Raw genomic sequence first — 19,426 nt, forward strand, 5'->3', positions numbered from 1 at the left:
AGACGTTGTTGATGATAATTGAGATGGAACATATACATCTTTTAAGGCGCATTTGAAAGGGGGTGATGATATAGCCTAGTGTGAGCTTGTGGCTCTAGGTTCTTTCTGGAACGAGTGGTACATGGACACCATGGGTCCCTTGTAGGTCATGGCCATTTAGGGAAAACATTACCATCTAGCATGTGTGTGCAGATATGTGATAGAGAGGGAACTTCATTATTTATTTTACTTCCTTTGGCTTGAGTATTGGTGTTCATTGTTGATAATTGGTGACTTATTCTAAAAGTGCATTATTTAAGGATACTATTTGTGATACATGTTTGTTGTGCCTATCTGCCTATTTCATTTAGTTTATATATGCATGCATGATACTAATCTTAGTCGGCCTATGATACCTACCAGTACGTGTCGTTTGTACTGACCTATACTTGTTGCACTTTTTCTGTAAGTGCAGATTTTTAGCCAGAGACATCTTCCAAACCTCACATCTAGTTGAGGTTGTTCGTATCAAGATCCGAGAGTGAGCTCCTATCCACGCCATGCCGCCTGAAGATCTTTCTTTATTTCAGATGTCTATTTTCATCCCAAACATTATGTGACTTTTAGACAGTACTTCTTCTTTAGACATTGTTAGTTAGAGTCCTTGTATGGTGACGTTCAGATTTTGGGGATGTATAGCTAGACTTCCGCACTTACTTCTTAGTTTATTTTATTGTCAGACATTTTATGCTATTATTTATTAGCAGTGCTTATTAATTGGTTTAAGTAATTGACATTGGCTTGATAATGGGTTAAGGGATTGGTTCGCCCACTATAGGACTAGTGTGGCTGTCACTCACGTCTGTTTGGGACGTGACATGGCAGAACTTAGTCTTCTTTAGGTTGACAAATAGTTTAACTCATAAGTCAACATAGGGACCTTAGTGATATCATATTAGGCTAGAATGGGCAAATTTTGTTATTCAGAGTTATTAATCATGCCATTTTATTCAAGTAAGCCATATTTAGGTGTGAACTCATACCTATAGGATTCAGACAATACAAATAGAGATTGACAATTCTACCATAGCTAGATGGAACATAGAAAAACAGGCTCATGTACCTAGTCCAATATGATAAACTCATTTCTTGATTGCCAGTTAACCTTAACAGCATGTTCTAGTCAGATAATGAAGCATGCACCATACTTAGCTAAGTTACCATGACTTAAATAGCAGATAAAGCATATGTTAAACTAATACCAGCAACAGATCCCCAACTAAAGCAGCACATAAAACACACATGCTTATTCTAAGCTAATACAAAAAGGACTTCAACTGAAACAACATACATGATTATACTAAGCTACAATATCAAACAAGATCTTAACTAGAAAGCATCTAAATAAGCATACATGATTACACTAAACTACTATAACAACGTATCTTAACCAAACTAGCACATAAATAGGCATAAAAATTATGCTAAGCTATTATAACATGTCAACTAAGAATAGAAATTAAATACATCCTAAGCATGTTTGAACTACTAATAGCAGATAATTAACTAACAACATACTAAAGCACGGCAGAAAACAACAATCAAGACCAAACAGAAAGAAAAACAATTAAAGGAAGAAAATTTACCTTTCTTTGGCGCAGCCTCATCAAGAATGGACTTTGGAAGACAGTCTTGCTCCTCCACCCTCAGCCACACGCAAAGAACAAATAAAATTTGAACTAAAATTCAAATACATAAAGGTCTTAGCTAAAAAATAGAAGAAACCCTATTTAATCTGATTCTTTATTTATGAGTATATCTGATATTGAGTATTCTCGAGGTGTGTCACAATGTGAATTGGGGATTCTATTTATAGAACCCCAAAAATATCAAACCCTAGCTCAAATTTGATGTGGGAGTCTTGTAATTGTGAGAATTGCATCTCTCAATACCACATCCACAGTTGAGATTCAGGCAAACAAAAAAATAAAGGGTCAGATTTGGACCCATATTGATCAATTCGCTTGGTTCTTCACGAATCAATGAAAATCGCAGATTCAAAACCACATACTACAAAACTAATTAAGGATTTAAGTGCATGACTGTTGCAATGTGTAGATAAAGCAAAGGAAAGGCGAAGTTATACTGTGTTTGGGTTGGTCTTTGATGGAAATGGTTGATAAATGGCAAAACAATAAATGCTCTTGCCATTCTCATCCATACAACAACTAGAACACCAATGCGGGCCCTTTCTTATGCCATTTCCAGCATTGATGACGTCAAGAAAGAGAAAAAAATCGAGGGGTGGCTAGGGGTTTCTCTCATCTCTGAGAGAGAAAAGTTTAAGGGATTGTTTGTTTTGTTGAGAAATGAAAATGAAAAGAGGGGTTATCCCCTTTAGCGCGTATTTAGGCCAGGTCTGTCCTTATCGGACTGGGCCTGGCCGAATTAAAAAGAAAAGGGAAGGGTGGCTTTTATATATACACTCATCTATATGAAAGGCTTAACACTGTTTAAATAAATAGCCACAATTAAGGGAGTTAATTGATTAAAAAATCCTTAATCATGATTAATCACAATGAAGGCTCGGCTAACTATGTAAAAAGCTCAACTTTGCACTTATAGCCTTTATTGAAATTTAACCATGGAATTGGCTATTTTCAATTATGTCCATATTTAGTTAAATTGAACAATTTAAGACTGAATTTGCAATAATGACCCCAATTGTCTTAAGCCATGGAGTTGGTTGTTCCAATTAAAGCTAGAATCAGCCTATTCAAGCAATTAAAGGCTAATTTTGTAATAATTACCCCAATTGAACTTAAACCATGGAAATTTTCTATTTCAATCAAAGCCAGAATTACCCAACAAATTGATTATTTCAATTATAGCTCTAATTAACCATATAATAAGCAATTTATGAAATTAACCATAATTAAACGCTTGATTAATTATGATTAACTAAAAAAACCTACACATGCAAAATTAAGAATTGAGAGGTAAAATGATTAACTCATTTAATTAATCAAATTTCTTGAATTAAATGGAGTAAAATGTTTGCTAACTGATTTTCTGATAATTTTAACAATTAAATAAATAACTTTTTTAGATTATCTCCCTGATTGAATTTAGAAAATGCTCCATATTAATTATAAAATGTATAAATGAATTTATAAATGATTTATAATATTATTGAAGTTATTTTGTCAAATAAAAATAGCAAAATACTATCTCAGTAATTTTATAAAATCATTTTGACTTGTAAAAATACATATTTTGCTCCGTTTGACATCCAAGGGCTCTGGGTAATTAAAATAAATTATGGGAGGTCAAAAATTAGGTCGCAACAATTGCCCGTTCGGTGTTCGGGGATGATGGGACCATCCCTGAGCAACGAAATTTTACAAACCTTGATTTTTCACTAACCCACTCCAAACTACCTCTCATTTTATGCGATTTTCAAATATATGGCAGGACCCTGGCTTCTGAGTTTCTTACATATCTCCGGTTACATGAGAATTCAGGCCACTTGTAGTTCGACTCAATTAGACTTCTAAAATGCAAATTTTGGATTGCTAGATTGTCGAAAACTAGGAGGTCCGCAGTGATTAGTTGGAGTGTGACTGACTGTCTGGTGTTGAGTCCGCCTACATATCCCTAGTCTTGGGAATCAAGTCACTTGTATTTTTTTTAAATCAATTAGGCCCTCATGGGCATTTTATTATTGCAGAAAAAACAAATAAAAGTCGCCCAGATTGAGCCCAAAACGATGGCCCAGCCCAAAAACAAAGTCATAAAGGAAAACAAAATAAAGCAAAAAAATAAAAAAGGAAAGTAGACTAAAATTTGTAAAGGGCAAAATCATTTCATTTTCCCTATTTCCTCAGTGTTGTCGGATGAGCTTTCAAGCTCCTTCCATGGCTTCTCTTCTTCATCTTCATCGATCTGATGCCTCTACTTCCACTCCGATAATGATAATATACTCTGATGAGTGTGAAGGTACTCCGTCTTCTTCTTTCGTTCCTGTCAAAGCCCAAAAGATGTCCTGCTTGTGTAAGTATGCAATTCTTCAACTTTGAGCTCATTTTCTTGATATTATGCTTATTCCTGTCTCTATGTTGATATCCATGGACGCTATTCGATGAAATGTGACCTGCACAAGCTGTTGCACCTTTCTCTGACTTATCCATGTTTGTGCTTCCTAAGGTACATCTCTCTTTCTCCTCTTGCACTTCAAAACCTCTTTCCCTTATTTGCATGTTATTCTGATGTAGGGTATCTGTGATTTATCACTGTTAACAATTTTTCGTAGCTCTACATCTAGTCCCGTAAAAGACTGGAAATTAATTGGACCTAGATCTAAAGCTTTGTTAGATAATGCATCCTCCAACTTGTTCCCCTCTCTCAGCATATATGAAAATGAATATTGTTTTCCTTTGATTATTTGCTTGATTTCTTCATAGTACCCAATAATGCTCCGAGGTGGTTTCTATTCTTCAACTAGTACTTTCTGCCTCATCAATGAATCTGTTTGAATTATGATTTTGTTTTTCTGTGTACTATTACACCATTTGAATGCTTCCAAGATAGTTATTGTCTCTGCTTTTGTATTTTTTTATGTGCCCCAACTCCTTTGCTCGAGCATGAATTATGTCACAATTTTCATTTCTAGCACAAAACCCATAGGCTCCCCTTCCTAGATTCCCTCTAGATGCCCCATCTGTATTTCATATTACCCAATCCTTAGGTGGTGGTACCCAAATTACCTTAGTTACCTTCACCTGAGTTCTATATCCCTCTAAAAGTTGAATCAGTTCCCATCTGATTGGAATATTTTGAATAGATGGGTTCCTAAACTTCACTAACCTCTGAATACTAGTAAGAACCTGAAATATACACCTCCCCACTAACTTCTTCTCCCCATGTTTGTAAGCATTCCTTCTTTTCCACAATTCCCACATAATCTCAGTTGGCATAGCCTGAGATACTGGTTTAAGTCTGTCATTGACAGGATCACTCTACCACTTCACTATGATTTGCTATAATTGTAGTCCTTCAATGTTTATACCTGCAAAAGAAGAAGAAAAAAAATGACCAAGTAGTGCTAGCTGAATATGATTTAGCAAATATGTGTTGGATTGTCCCCTCCTTAGTATTTGAGCAGCACCAACACCTAGATGCTAGGTTTATGTGCATCTTCTTTAGAACTTCATCAATTGGAGTCTTAAACTTCCAACACCTACACATGAAGAAAGATATCTTAAAAGGCAGCCTCTTTATTCATATAAACTTGTAAATATCATTCTCCTGTCCCCTTACTCTCAAATATTCGCATACTGTTTTCATTGTGAAGTGCTCCTTTGTATTCAATATCCATCATGGCTCATCCTCCTCCTCAGTATCAATAGGTGGTTTTATAGTATCCATAATATGTTGCACTATATCTCCAGATACCAATTGTTGCAACCTATCTCTATCTCAGTTTCCATTTTGAACCAATTCATGCACATTTCTAATGGAATCATCATATGTGTCTCCCCCTGAAGCAAAATACAAAGCTCCTAAACCAGTCCAGTTATCATACCAAAACATAGCATTCCCATTCTTGTTTTCCACTAGAGGTGTTGTTCTATTATGTCCGTAGCATGCAACATTCTCTTCTAGTTCGGTGATCCATACTTCCATTCTACAATTACAAGATTTATCTCTTTACAATATTTGTTGCTCAAGAATGCACTCCATAAAGATGGAGTAGTTCTGAAGTTCCGCAGAATTTTACGATATAGAGCCATGGAAACATCATATAGTGACCTAAAGCCCAATCCTCTTCCTTTTTCTGGAACACAAAGATGAATCCAAGATGACTAGTGCCTGCTTTTACCTCCTACAGTGTTACTCCAAAAAATTGTGCAAATATTTTATGTATTTGCCTTATCACCCTAATAGGCAGATAAAGAGTAGATAGCAATTGTACTAGCATTCCTTGCCACATATTTGATCAATACTGCCCTTCCCCTGAATGATAGCATTTTTCCTTTCCAAGATTGCAGCATGTTCGTGATTTTAGTTAAGATGGGATTATAAAAATCCTTCTTCCTCCTAGTATAAAAGATGGGGCAACCCAAATATGTAAAAGGAAAATCCTTTCTGTTCATACCAGTCACCACCTCTACCATCACTTTGATATCATTTGGGACTGAGTGATGTAATTACACAGAACTCTTTTCCTTATTCACCTTTTGTCCTGATGTCTTTTCATAATTCCCCAAAACTTCCATGATAAGATTAAGAGACAGGATATTAGCTGATGAGAATATAATCATGTCATCTACATAAACTAAATGATTTACCTTAGGTCTCCATTTAGGTATACCAAATCCCTTAAATTGAGGTATTTGATGTAGTTGATTCAAGTTTCTAGTTAATGCCTCCGCTATAAGTATAAAAAGGGGTAGGGGATAAGGGATCCCTCTGCTTCACTCCTCTTGATGACTGGAAAAAACCATATTGTTGATCATTTATCATTATTGAGTACTAGTTATTGCTGATTATTCTGAATACCATGTCTACCACTATGTGAGAAGATCCCATCTTCCTCATTACCTTAGTTAAAAATAACCAAGACACCCTGTCATATGCTTTTACCTGTTCAACTTCATAATTACATTAGCAGTTTTGGTTCTTAATCTAATATCAGACACAATTTCTTATGTCAGTAATATGCTCTCCACTTTGCTCCTTCCCTTGGCAAATCCTACCTGATTCAGTGACACCAGGCCTTGAAAAATCTCCTTTAACATTTCGTGAATGAGTCTTGAACAGATCTTATTAAAAAAATTGCTCAAACTATTAAGTCTCATATCAGAAAAGGAATTTATGATATCCTTTTTAGGTTACTAAGACTAGATTAGTATGTGCAATAAATTTGGGGAGTTCAGATCCACAGAAAAAAGCAACCATCATATTAGTAATGTCCTCCCTAATAATATGCCAACACTTCTGAAAGAATATTCCATTAAATCCATCAGGTCCTCCAGCACTCTCCCCATTTAAACTGAAAACAATATTTTTGACTTCTTCTTCTGTAAGAATGGAAGTGATCTGATTATTTTGAGCATCTAAGATCATACTTGGCACATGATCCAGAATTTCAAAATTATCAGGACCACCTTCCTTTATAAATTGATCCTTGAAGAAGTTCACTGCTTTTGCTGCTATTCCATCTGCTTCTGCTATCCAATTTCCTCTAGCATCTTGTATTCTCCTGATTTGCAAACTCTTCCTCCTCTGCGTATGCATGAAAAAAAAATTGTGTTTTTGTTGCCATCTTCAAACCATTGCATACCTGCCTTCTGTTTCCAAAATTGTTATTCAAGATGCAAATACTTATTCAAATCAGCTTGAACTCTATGTAAACTTTCCCTATTATGAGGTGTAGGTTGTAATTTAAATTGTATCTCGTGTACTTTTATCACATCCTCCAAGGCCTCAATCTCTTGGAAAATATTCCCAAAAGTATTTTTACTCCATTGGACTAAAGTTGCTTTTACCTTTTTCAATTTATGATGAAAAGGAATGAAAGGATTGGCCATAAAATCAGCTTGCCAGTTTGTCTTCACAATATCCAAGAAAGATTCATGTTTAACCCAAAAATTCAAAAATTTAAAGGGTTTTTTTTATTGGCATTGAATCTCCTTTATATGTAATAAGCAAAGGGGCGTGATCCGACCCTTCAAATGAGGTGCTGAATATCAATATTAGGTTACAGACCATGGAAAGTTTGATTCCCAATGCATACCAGCCTTTGAAATATACAGTCTCCACCATTTTGCCCATTCCACCATGTATACTTGCTTCTTTTGAAGCCCAGATCTTGTAAACCATAATTCTGCAGGCGGGAAATAAAATCCTGTATCTCATTAACACTCGCTGATAGACCTCCATATTTCTCCTCTTCTAAGGATATTACATTAAAATATCCTCCTACCATCCAAGCCTTTTTCATATTATCTGCAATTGATTCCAAACTATCCCATAGTTCCAATCTCTCATTCTGAGTACACTTAGCATACACCACTATTACCACCAATTCTTCTTGCATTCCTTAACTTTTGAGTTTGACAGTAAGATGCTGTACATGATTCAACACCACTTCAACCTCAAACATATCCTCTAAAAACAGCCAAATCTTCTCAGATGTATTTACTAGAGTAGTATTCATAATCAACCTCCTCCTGTAACCTTCTATCTTATTTGCATCTTGGAAAGGTTCCACTAAATCGACAAAGCCAAATGATACTGAAGATGATGCATCTTTGTTAATATTTGAAAAGCCTCCGTAGTGTTAACTGACCTAATGTTTCATATCATTGCATTTATTAGAAAACATTAGGTTTATTGCAAACACTTTAAGATTGATATCCGGTCCCATGTGGAACACTGGTTTCTTCTTTCCTTTCCTAGACCTTTTTGATATTTTAGTGATAAATCTCCCTGTCTCAAGGCTACTTGGAAGTGTTGCTCTAAATTCTGACCGTCTAAATCAATATCCCCCCTTTTATCCCCGTTGAGGCTGTTGTTCCTTTAGTTGAGTCACTATTTGCATATTTTACTTACTTTTACTTGCCTTCCTTGATTTATTGCTATTTAGGCTATTTTGTTTCACAGGTGTGACTTTAACTTCATCTTGCCTTGTATCTCTCACCATATCACTTCCTGAAGACTCCTATCTCCTGTCACTATCCTCTTTATTGCTGCTACAATGACTACTGGTGATTGGCACCCCTATTTGTTTTTGTATTTCCCATTATGTTCTTCCCTATATTATTTCCTCTGTTTCCTTCTCTAGTGTTGTGTATTGATCTCCTTGACTTTGACTATATTCCACCCTTTGTATTGATCTCCTTGACTTTGACTATCTTCCACCCTTATGTCTTCTATTGGTTCACCAGATACAATATCATCTCAAGCAATAGTATCCCCTATCTCCTTTGTTGCACTATTACTTTTTTGTTTCTCCCTATGTACTTCTTCATCCTTCTGCTTTTGTTTTTGAGACTTTGGTGTTTATCTTTGTGAAAACTATTTTCTATCCATGCCTTTGTACTTATTAGCTTCTTTTCTTTTTGTGCAGGTACCCCCTTTTGTTCAGCTACTACTCCATTCTCCTGTTCTTCTGTTTCCTTGATCAAAATATCAAAGGTATTGTTTGTCTCCACCTCTTGCTTATTATTCTCCTTGCCTACCTCTGCAATAATGACCCCATATTTGTCTTTAATATAATTGTTATGCCTCCTCTTCATCTATTCTTTTTTCCCTGGATAATTACATCCCCCCGATTGTTTTTTTTTTTTCTACTGAATTTCTACTTCTGCTTCTTGCTTCTTCTTCAACTCTTCTCTGTATCGCTTCTGCAATTCTGGGTTTAGTGCTTTGCATTCATTCTCTCTGTTGACACCTACTTTTTGACCTCCCATAACTTAGTTTAATTACTCGGAATTCTTTGATATCAACCAGAGTGAAATATGTATTTTTGGAAGTCGAAATGATTTTATAAAATTATTCATATAATATTTTACCATTCTTATTTGGTAAAAATAATTCCTAAAATATTATAAATCATTTAGAAATTAATTTACACATTTTTACAAAAAATATGGCATTTGCTAGAATTAACTAAAAGAAAAACAATTTATAACAATTATCTACTTAATTGTCTAAATTGTTAGAATGTCAACTAGCAAATATTTTACTCTGTTTAATTCAAGGGGTCTAATTAATTAAACGAATTAATAATTTTACCTCTCAATTCTTATTTGTTCAATTTATTATAATTTTATCATAATTAATTGAGTATTTAATTGTGATTAATTCTATAAATTGCTCATTAAATGCCTAATCAATTAATAGTCCAATCATGGCCCAATTGAAAATCAATTTCAATAATTCAGGTCATTATTGCAAAATTAGCCTTTAATTGTTATTTATTCTAATTGTGACCTCATATGAGAGGGCCAAATTCGTTAGTTTGATTAATTAAGGTCATTTTTGCAAATGATACCATGGGACAGCTAATTGGACCAAAAAGGCCATAATTGAAATAGCCTGGTCTTAAGATCAAGTCAATTAAAGGTCATATTCGCAAAATCTAAGCTTTATTTATTTAATTAGTCTTGCTTGGTTATAATTAGAGGTTTTAAATTAAGTGACCTTTTCTTAATTACGGTCATTTATTTAAACACGTGTTAAATCCTCACATATATACATGTATATACACTGATATTTGCGTGTATACAAGTACATCAAGTATATATACATGTATATGAGGCCCCAGCTATTTTATTTCAGCTCTGGACCGAGCCCAGCCCAACAAGGGGCATGACCCAGCCCCATTGTGTGTTAAAGGGGTAATACCCCGATATTCCTCAACATTTTCACAACAAACACACCTCAGTAACCCTTATCCCTTTCCCTCCTCGCGAAACCTTAGCCGCCAGGCTTGTCCTTCTCTCTCCTCGTCACGTTGCTTGAAATGGCAAGATTGAAGGGCCTATGTTATGTATGTTGCTTTTGTGTTTTGAAAAATGCAGGAGAATTAAATGCTCTACCATTCCTCAACTAAATCCACCGAAGTCCAACCCAAACAAGGTATTAGCCCTCCCATTTTTCTTGTTTTTCTGCTTCAACAATCTAAAAACTGAAAATCCTTAATGGTTTTTGTTTGCATATGTTTGAGTATCGATTTGTCATTGGTTCATATGGAACCTCTCGGATTGACTTCGATTGGGTCAAATCTGATCGTTAATTTATTTTTGTGCTTGTTTCCTGGCCATTGGATTCAGTTTTGAGATAAGCAAATCTCAGATTTGCTATACTCCCACATCGGCTGTGAGCTAGGGTTTGAGAATTTGGGGGTTCTATATAAAGAACCCCATTCTCCTCATTTTCAACAGCTTTGAGCACATTGAATACTCACTATACTAAAAAAAAAAAATCGAATACCTAGGGTTTCTAGCATATTTTGCCTGAGACCTTTCATTTTCAGTTAAGTTCAAATTTAAGTGTTTTCCTTTTGGCTTTTCTATGGGTTATCTGTGGTATTGAGCAGTTGGGTTGAAGCTTGAAGTCTTCCAAGTCCTAATCTCTTCACGACTGTGCCAAAGAAAGGTAATTCCCCCTTTCCCTTTTATTTTCTGCATTTCTTTCTATTTTCTTTGAGTTATTATGTTTATTTTGTAATATAAAGCATGTTGATTAGTTTAAGTAGAAATCCTTTTTGTATGTTAGTATTGGTTAGATTTGATTAGTTTTGTATGATTAGTTCAGTATGCCTCTCCTATGCTAGTTCAATAGTCATGTATGTTTGTATATGCTGGTTTAAGTTATTATGTAAGCATGATTTAGTTGTTATCAGTTTTAAACCTTGTTAAGTACATGTTTTGCCTAACTTCTGTCTATTACCTCCTTAAGTATATGATAAAATCCTATTTAATTAGTCCATTTATAATAAAGTCTGTATCCAGTTTAAGTGAGATAATGAAACTGTAAAGGGCTAAGTGTTAAGGTTAAGTTTCAAATCTATTTGGCACCATGATTAGTATACTCAACTCTTTGTCTAGTTTTAACTAGCATGTGAATTCATTTTGACTGCATGAGACATGTCTGTACCTGTTCATCTTAACTTTAGATTCATTTGTGACCATGTGCTTGATATACTAGAATAGTTCTCTCTATGGTGTATTGCCTGACAAGTGTTGTTCTCAAACTATGTTATTAGTGGTGAAATGTAACCCTCATGTCTACTGAACCTAAAACTGTATCCCTGGAAGTTGGAAATGGCATTTATTTGATTGAATAAAGGAACCAGACCATTTGTATGCTCCTTTAATGAACTCTGTTTAAAAAAAAAAGGCCCATACCATTTGGTTTGTTGTTGGTACTGTCACAGGTCTCAGAGTGTGCCTTAAGAGGGCAGGGGGGGGAGTATTAAAAGGACTTTGAATTTAACCTCATCATCTGTGAACCTGTACCAATGCTCTATTGAGTCTTGCAATATTGTCTTGAAGTCTATTGTTGATGGAAACTTGCATCTGTGTGCTGTGAGGTTGTCGCGACCCATCTTGCTTAGGCCACGCGGGCACCTACCTTTTCCACCTCGGTAGGCGAACCCTTACCTCAACATTCACAACTAACAGAAAATTGCGGAAGAAGTAAAATAACATAAGTCTCATAATATGATATAAAATAAACAAATGCAGAAGTAAGTGAAATCCACCTCAGTATCTGGTCTGGTCATACAAGAGCATCTAAATCCAAATACCAAATCTGAATAATGATACATAAGTAGTCTCAAATGATGTCTCGGAATGGAAAGCAAGACATAAGTAATACGAGAGTCTTCAAGGCCAGCGGACGCCATGCTCACCCTAGAAACTCGAGTGGAAGCTGAAGAGTCGATCAGCCACAGGTCAAAGAAGTACATCCGACCTGATACTCTGCATTCATAAAAGAATACAGCAAGTGTAGGTCAGTACAAACAACAGTACTGGTAGGCATCATCGGCCGACTAAGCATAGTTAACACAATTCAGAAGATAAGGTAGATAAGCAAATAAACCAACCAAGCATGAGACAATATAATCATAACCGAGTATCCATCATCACCTGTGTAAGCATCTAAACCCCAATATAATAAGTCTGAGTATATCCGATCTGAACGCACAATAGAATCATCACAGTCCAATCATAAATAACACAATCATCACAATACAGTCATCACAACATCTCACTCAAGTCATAATGCAATGCAATGCAATAATGGTATGAATGTGATTCCATGCCATGCAAATGAGGTGTACACATGTACTCCGGACGGAGATATCGATGTCTAGGTAGCACAACCCAGCATGACTCGTGAAGTCTAAGTGCCACCCCTCCCGGATCTTTGCCCAACAGACAGACAGGACCCTGGCTAATTGCTCAGAGGGGGAGTCTCACAGGTACCACCCTTAGGGACCCGCAGAGTCCATGCACTAACAACGATTTCGGGATAACATCAGAATCGGCCATGCAACAAAGATGACCTAATATAACCATCGTACATCAGCCTCCTCACAATCGCTCAAAGAGTCTGTCAAATATCAGTTTCACAAATCAACGATTCCGGAATAGAACCTCGGACATCGGCCTCCTCACAATCACTCAATTAAAAGAGTTCATCAAAATATCAGTTCATATAATCAACGATTCAGGAATGGATCTTCGGACATCGACCGTTTTACAATCACTCAAGTAAGAGAGTTTATCAAATATCAGTTTCACTCAATCAACGATACCGGATCATCTCCGGGTATCGGTCATGCATGATAAATATGAGAGAAAATGGTGCAATGCATATGTCAATCACCAATAGTCGAGTTCAATATCACAAATACCACAACGGGTATGCCAGCAACGTATCACATCACAATACCAATAGTGGGTATTCCAACATATATCAATAACTCAAGTACCAACAGTAAGTACGCCACCAATATATCAATAATCTCAAGTACCATCAGTGGGTACGCCAATAATATATCCAAGTACAAATACCAACAACGAGTATGTCAATCCTATCCGAATCAGGACAACAAGCAGAATTCGATATCTACTAACTACACATGGCATCAAGCCAACACAATTGAACAATCAAACACACACAACAGGGTGGCTAGTCCCAACGCACATCAGGGCCCAACCTAAGGCAATATCCATCCCAACTTCACACCCAAAGGTTCACATGCTGTCTCCGACATTATAATCTAAATATGTGATTTGCTATACGAAGTCTCACCAAAGGTAAACTATAACCTACTTGGACTGCCGAACCGCAACACCAACAAGTCACTCTTTTGCCTTGCCCTTCCTCTGAAGCTCAAAACCAAAGTAGTCTAAGCATAATTGAACTTTATATTAGAAATCATGAAGAATGATACTAATATTGCAATGATATCAATTAGGTCCATTTTAACCTTAGAAATTGAGGAAAAGGGCCCATAAGGGCAAAACGGGAAATTCGCGAGTAAAATACTAAATTGAGTACTATGTGATCATAACCCAGTCACTAGTTATTGATTTAACTCAAGAATTGGCCCAAATCTGATTTCAAGTAAAAACCCCCAAATTGGATATAAACTCTAAGTCTCCAAATTCGAAATTCGATGTTAGAAGTGGAAGATATATGATTACTAAGCTTAGACTCATCAAATTTTAGCATCAACATCATCAATTTATCATGTATGACCCTAAGGAAACGTTTGTCAAAACCCCCCATCCAAATTCCATCTCTAAGGGAATGTTAAAGTGAAGGGAGGAATCTAAAATGATTGTGATTAAGGAAAAGTAAAGGATTGGGCAAAGTTTACCTCCAAGAATTTCTTCAAATTATCTCCAAGAACAATTTCTCTAAGCTCCAATATCGAGATATGAAATAATGAGGGTCTAAGACTTATTTAAGACACATTTAATGAAATATCACTGCCCGTCATCACCACAACGGTAGGAGTGCTACTGCGGCAGCTGGGATACCGCCGCAGTGGTATGGTCCCTACAACACGTCACTGCCCCATCAGTCATCACACCACCATAGCGGTGCCGCTAGGGCGGCTCTGGTGCAGCCATTGCGGTCACCAGACACCAGAATCCCTCTATTTTTCTAAGTGTTCAACCGAATTTTCGGGTTATTCCTGAGGCCATCTGCTCACAACCCGACCACCTAAACCAATATAAAAATGCGCTGCGAAAGCGCTCGTGGTCTCGAAATTACCATCGGAAGTCCCGTTGACCGAGCCAACCCCTGATGCCTTAATTCCCATTTCCCATCCAATGTCCGAAATGTATCCGAATGCATTGGGAACTGAACCTAATGCACAAACAAGTTCTAAACAACCCTTCTGACCTCTCGAAATTGACATACTTCCGAAAAAGGTCCGTTTGCCCAAAAGTCAACTTCGGGTCAACCACTTTCACTTTAAAGCCTATAGTTTCAACAAAGTTGCCCGAATCCGGTCTAGACACCTCAGGACGCGTGTCAAAGGTCCCCTCGGATCAAATAGGATCTAATCAATGCTCGAAAATGCCGAAAGGACTATAACGACCAAACGGGTCGTTATAGAGGTTCTGTATAGACTCTGTGTACATGTTCCATTATCTGAGATGTTAACATGTTTACTTGCTTCTATTTACAATAGTAAAAATATGCTTAGCTAATCTAAAATCAGTATATATGTGTATGTGTGTGTGTATATATATATATATATATATATATATATATATATATAATATATATATATATAGTCTAGAAATTGAGAGGTGTCACTTATAATGTGGATAAATATGAATGTGACTTACCCATGACTAAAGGGGAAGGGATGGAGAACCTTGATTTTCTAGCTAACTTAGTTCAAATTCCCTCACTCTAAGTTGTTGGGGTTCTTTTGTATAAATCCATGTTTTATGCGACCTTCCCAAGTAAATAAATGAGCCAGTGAAAGGGGTATATACTTAAATTTTGACCCTTCTCTTTGTTGTAGATTACTGTCTCATGTAACCCTACACCTTTGAACTTAGAAAACCTGCATATCATACATATTAATCCTGTATTTGTTTTGTAATTATTTGAATCTTATTTGCTCAATGCTTATATGGAGTCTCTTTAGTGTTAAAACTTGGTTATCGTCTCTTTTGTTTTTCTATTATGTACTTGTATGATGGGTTATGTATGGTATGGCTAAGGAATACACTCCATATATAGAATATATTTGATCTCATATGCACTTTAGTGTATATGAGTTGATATATCTGATGTATATACAGTGTATCATTCTTTATTATGGATTGTTGTTAAGTTTGTTCTTGTTAAAGTTTTAGGTTTTCCTTTCTTTTCCTATATTGGGTCTCTGTTTGTGCACTAGACCTGATTTGCATCTTGTCCAATTTGCCCGTTTTATTGGATAAATTACTTGGACTTTGAACCTGCTTGTCTTGTTTGATCCTAGGCTTAACTTCCCATTTATTTTATATGCTGGCCTGGTTTGCTTATATGAACTTTGTTTAACTTATGTTATTAAGCACCTAGATTAGTTACCAATCCTTACCTTTTTGTGCTTACGTGATTCTCACTCGGGCCATACCTTTGCATAAACCTGTTGGCCTGAAGCCTAACTAATTTATTTCATAGAATTCATGAAAAATGAAAGAATAAGAGAAGCAAATATATTGAAGTCCCAACCATGGGTAACAATGGTGAAGGCCCAACTAGGTGAAAATAGCCAACTGGTGGGCTTAGGTAGGCCCACCAACCTAAACTTTCCTTTAATATTGATTATTTGTGCAAAGAATGTATTTGTAAAACTCTTATGAATTATTGGAACCCTCATGGATGTAGAACCTAGGAAAACGCCTAGTTATTTTAGGAAAGTCGACCCAAAAATGATTTTCTTAAGTGCGGCTAACTCTTTTCAAATATGGTATAAAAATGAGAATTTTCATTTGGCTTTAATCCTAAAATCGGTACTAATATTGTCAGTTTATGAGATGTTAAAAATGGAGTTTGTTCAATGTTTAAAAACCGAACCATTGTTTCAAAAAGGTTTAGAATGATTGGGTACTTCAAAACTATTGATGTTAAATTGCTAGGTTGAAATTTGCCACCAAAAAGTAATAAGTCATTTTCTGAAAACTGATTTGGAAGAAGGCTTGCATCTTTTGCTCAAAAACTAAAGGATTTCTTTGAATTTTGAACTGATTCAAACCAAAACCAAAAATGAAAACTGATTATGGACTTGTGAAAATCCTGGAATTAAAACCGTTTTGGGCCTAAGGCCCATTGCCTGTTTTGACTGAAAGATGAGAGATTACCTTATTTGGACCAAAGTTCTGAGACTAAGTTGGATATTGGACTTGGAAACAGACTGATCTATATGGGCTTCAATGAGACAAGAATTGGCTTAAAAAATAAACACTTGTATTTCCTATTTACATATGTATAAAAATGGAGATATACTCCATCCTTTATATATACGTATAATAAAACTCGTAAGAACTAAGCTCATTTTATTAGGACTAGAATAGTAGTGATTCTAAATGGGAGAAATATTGGGTATGTCCTAGTTCGGCGATAAAGTGAGTTGAACACTTACGCTGATTTTTAAACCAAAACCCCCTTTTATAAGGGGACTTTTTGCCAAAATTTTCTTAAAGTTATGATATGAAAAGAATGGCATTTTTCGAGAAATTTAAACAGGTCTTAAGCAAATAAATACATTAATCACAAATTAAAGCTCGTAGGTCAACTGTATTCTACGGATCTTTAATACTAGGGTGCATAAAAACTTCCATATGGGATCACCAGAACCCTTACGTCGAACTTTGGTACCAAAAGATTTCTCTCTTGCTTGATTTTTTTTTTTACCCGATTTTCCTAGTTTTCCTTTAATAAATTAGGTGGCGACTCTAAAAATACTAAAATCCAATTTAGAGCACTAACAACCTCGTAGTAGATTTTATGTCTTAAACCGTGTAAAAGTGTACCATCACACTCTCCATGGCCTTAAAGCTTAAAGTATTTGCAATATTTAGAAAGGTAGTCATAGTTTATCCTTATCCACTTTGACTTGGTTTTTCCTGTCACCTCATCCACTTCAGAAATATTAATCCTCTTAGGGTGCTCAGCAATTAGATCTATTTGTACTTTAAATTTTGCACAACTAGGTCTTGTCCTATTTGTTGTTTCTAAATCCACTGTTAATGGTTTCCTTACAGCAGATACCATAGAGAAGACATCCTCCCTTGCAAACAAATTTAGAGGAAGCTCTGGGAAACTAATCCATGCCACAACAATTGAAGTTTTCTCCTCAGGCTTGAACCGTGGATCCTAAATCAGTGGTCTCATCTGACAATACCTATCCTGGACTTTCAAGTAGTATGCTGGAGTTGACATCATCTTCACATAATCCTCTAATAGAGACGACCTTGTCAAGATATATCTCTCTTCAATTAATCCTATTATGTCTTTACCTTTTATACCCCATTGTAAAGGGATGATATCTCTTAATTGTTTGATATCAATTATGTCATAAGAAAACTTTCCAAGGACTGCATACTGTAATTCCTCCTTAATAATCATCTACTTTACTTCTGAACAATTCCATTCTATATATGGCTCTCCATTAACAAACTTCATAGTTTTTGATGGAACAGTGCCCTGTTGGATGTTTTGTGTTGGGGTATTTGGTTTTAATAGGTTAACATATGTTGGTTGATTGGGGTGGCTTGGGTTTGCAGTAGGCAATTCATTAGGCATGGTTTGTGATTTAGAAACTATATTGTTTGTATCTTTGATGCTAGGATTGAGAGGTGGGAAAGTGGCTTTATAGGCTGTAGGTTTAGGAATGGGTGGTCCAGCCTCTGGTGGAGGTTGTCCATCGGCCGATGCGGCCATTGGCCGACAGTAGTATAGGTTTAGGTTGAGGCATAGGTGGTAGCTAGGTTTAGGTTGATAGCATTTTTCTTGGAACTATTAATGCAAATTGTTGTATGAATCAAGTCACTTATAGTTCGACTTGATAAGAGGAAAAGAGTATCCCTTATGCGAGCATGCCTTTGCGTGTGTCGGTGTGCGCCGGACCGGTCGCGGGAAGTTTAAATGTAAAGCAACTAAATCATTAAGAAATTTTGTATGGCTGAGCATGAGAAGGAGCGAGCTTTCAAGTCCTGGCCGGAGAGCTTGACTCACATGGGCACCCTATCTCGATCGGCTGCATAAGAAAAAGTTTCACATTTGCTCCGCATGCGTTTGGATGTGATTAGATCAGCCTGCTCCTCTGTTTGGCAGCTACCAATCTGTTTCTATCTGTTGGGTAATGCTGTGATTGATTTTTGAAAAAGAATATTGTGGTTGTTTGGCCAGATTTCCATATTTTGACCTTTGGAGCAAAAACTACAATCATCTGACCAGATTTACATTGCTTTAACCCTTTTGATCATGTCTGGCGATTTTTATGAATGAATGGATTTTACGGTGATGTTTGAATGAATGGCCCTCTCCGCAATGCTTGAATGAATGACCCTCTCAACATGTTTGAATGAATGGACCTCTCAGTATATTTGAATGAATAGACCTCTCGGTATGTTTGTATGAATTCCCCTCTTGGCATGTTTGTATGCATGTCCCTCTCGACAATGTTTTTATGAATGGCCCTCTCAGCATGTTTGTATGAATGGCCCTATCGGTAAAGCTTGAATGAATGGACCTATTGGCAATGCTTGAATGAATGTCCCTCTTGGCAATGTTTGATTTAATGGCCCTCTTGGTAACGTTTGTATTAATGGGCCACTTGGAAATATTTGTATGAATGGCCCTCTCAGCAATGTTTTTATGAATGGCCCTCTCGGTAATGTTTATATGA

The 19,426-nt window shown here is 36.2% G+C and overlaps 1 long non-coding RNA gene across 3 annotated transcripts; it reads left to right on the forward strand.

The window, feature by feature from the left end:
• The first annotated feature begins 3,621 nt into the window (after positions 1-3,621).
• Positions 3,622-18,160, forward strand: LOC132603311 (uncharacterized). 3 transcript variants are annotated; one of them, XR_009568149.1, is made up of 4 exons: positions 3,622-4,185; positions 9,113-10,626; positions 11,087-11,145; positions 17,781-18,160. It is a non-coding gene; the product is annotated as an uncharacterized LOC132603311 (long non-coding RNA). The 3 variants fall into 3 exon arrangements; XR_009568150.1 differs by having other exon boundaries at positions 17,784-18,160; XR_009568151.1 differs by having other exon boundaries at positions 3,622-4,032.
• Positions 18,161-19,426: the final 1,266 nt, after the last annotated feature.

The sequence above is a fragment of the Lycium barbarum genome, chromosome 7 (assembly GCF_019175385.1).
Source record: "Lycium barbarum isolate Lr01 chromosome 7, ASM1917538v2, whole genome shotgun sequence".
Taxonomy (NCBI): Eukaryota; Viridiplantae; Streptophyta; class Magnoliopsida; order Solanales; family Solanaceae; genus Lycium; species Lycium barbarum.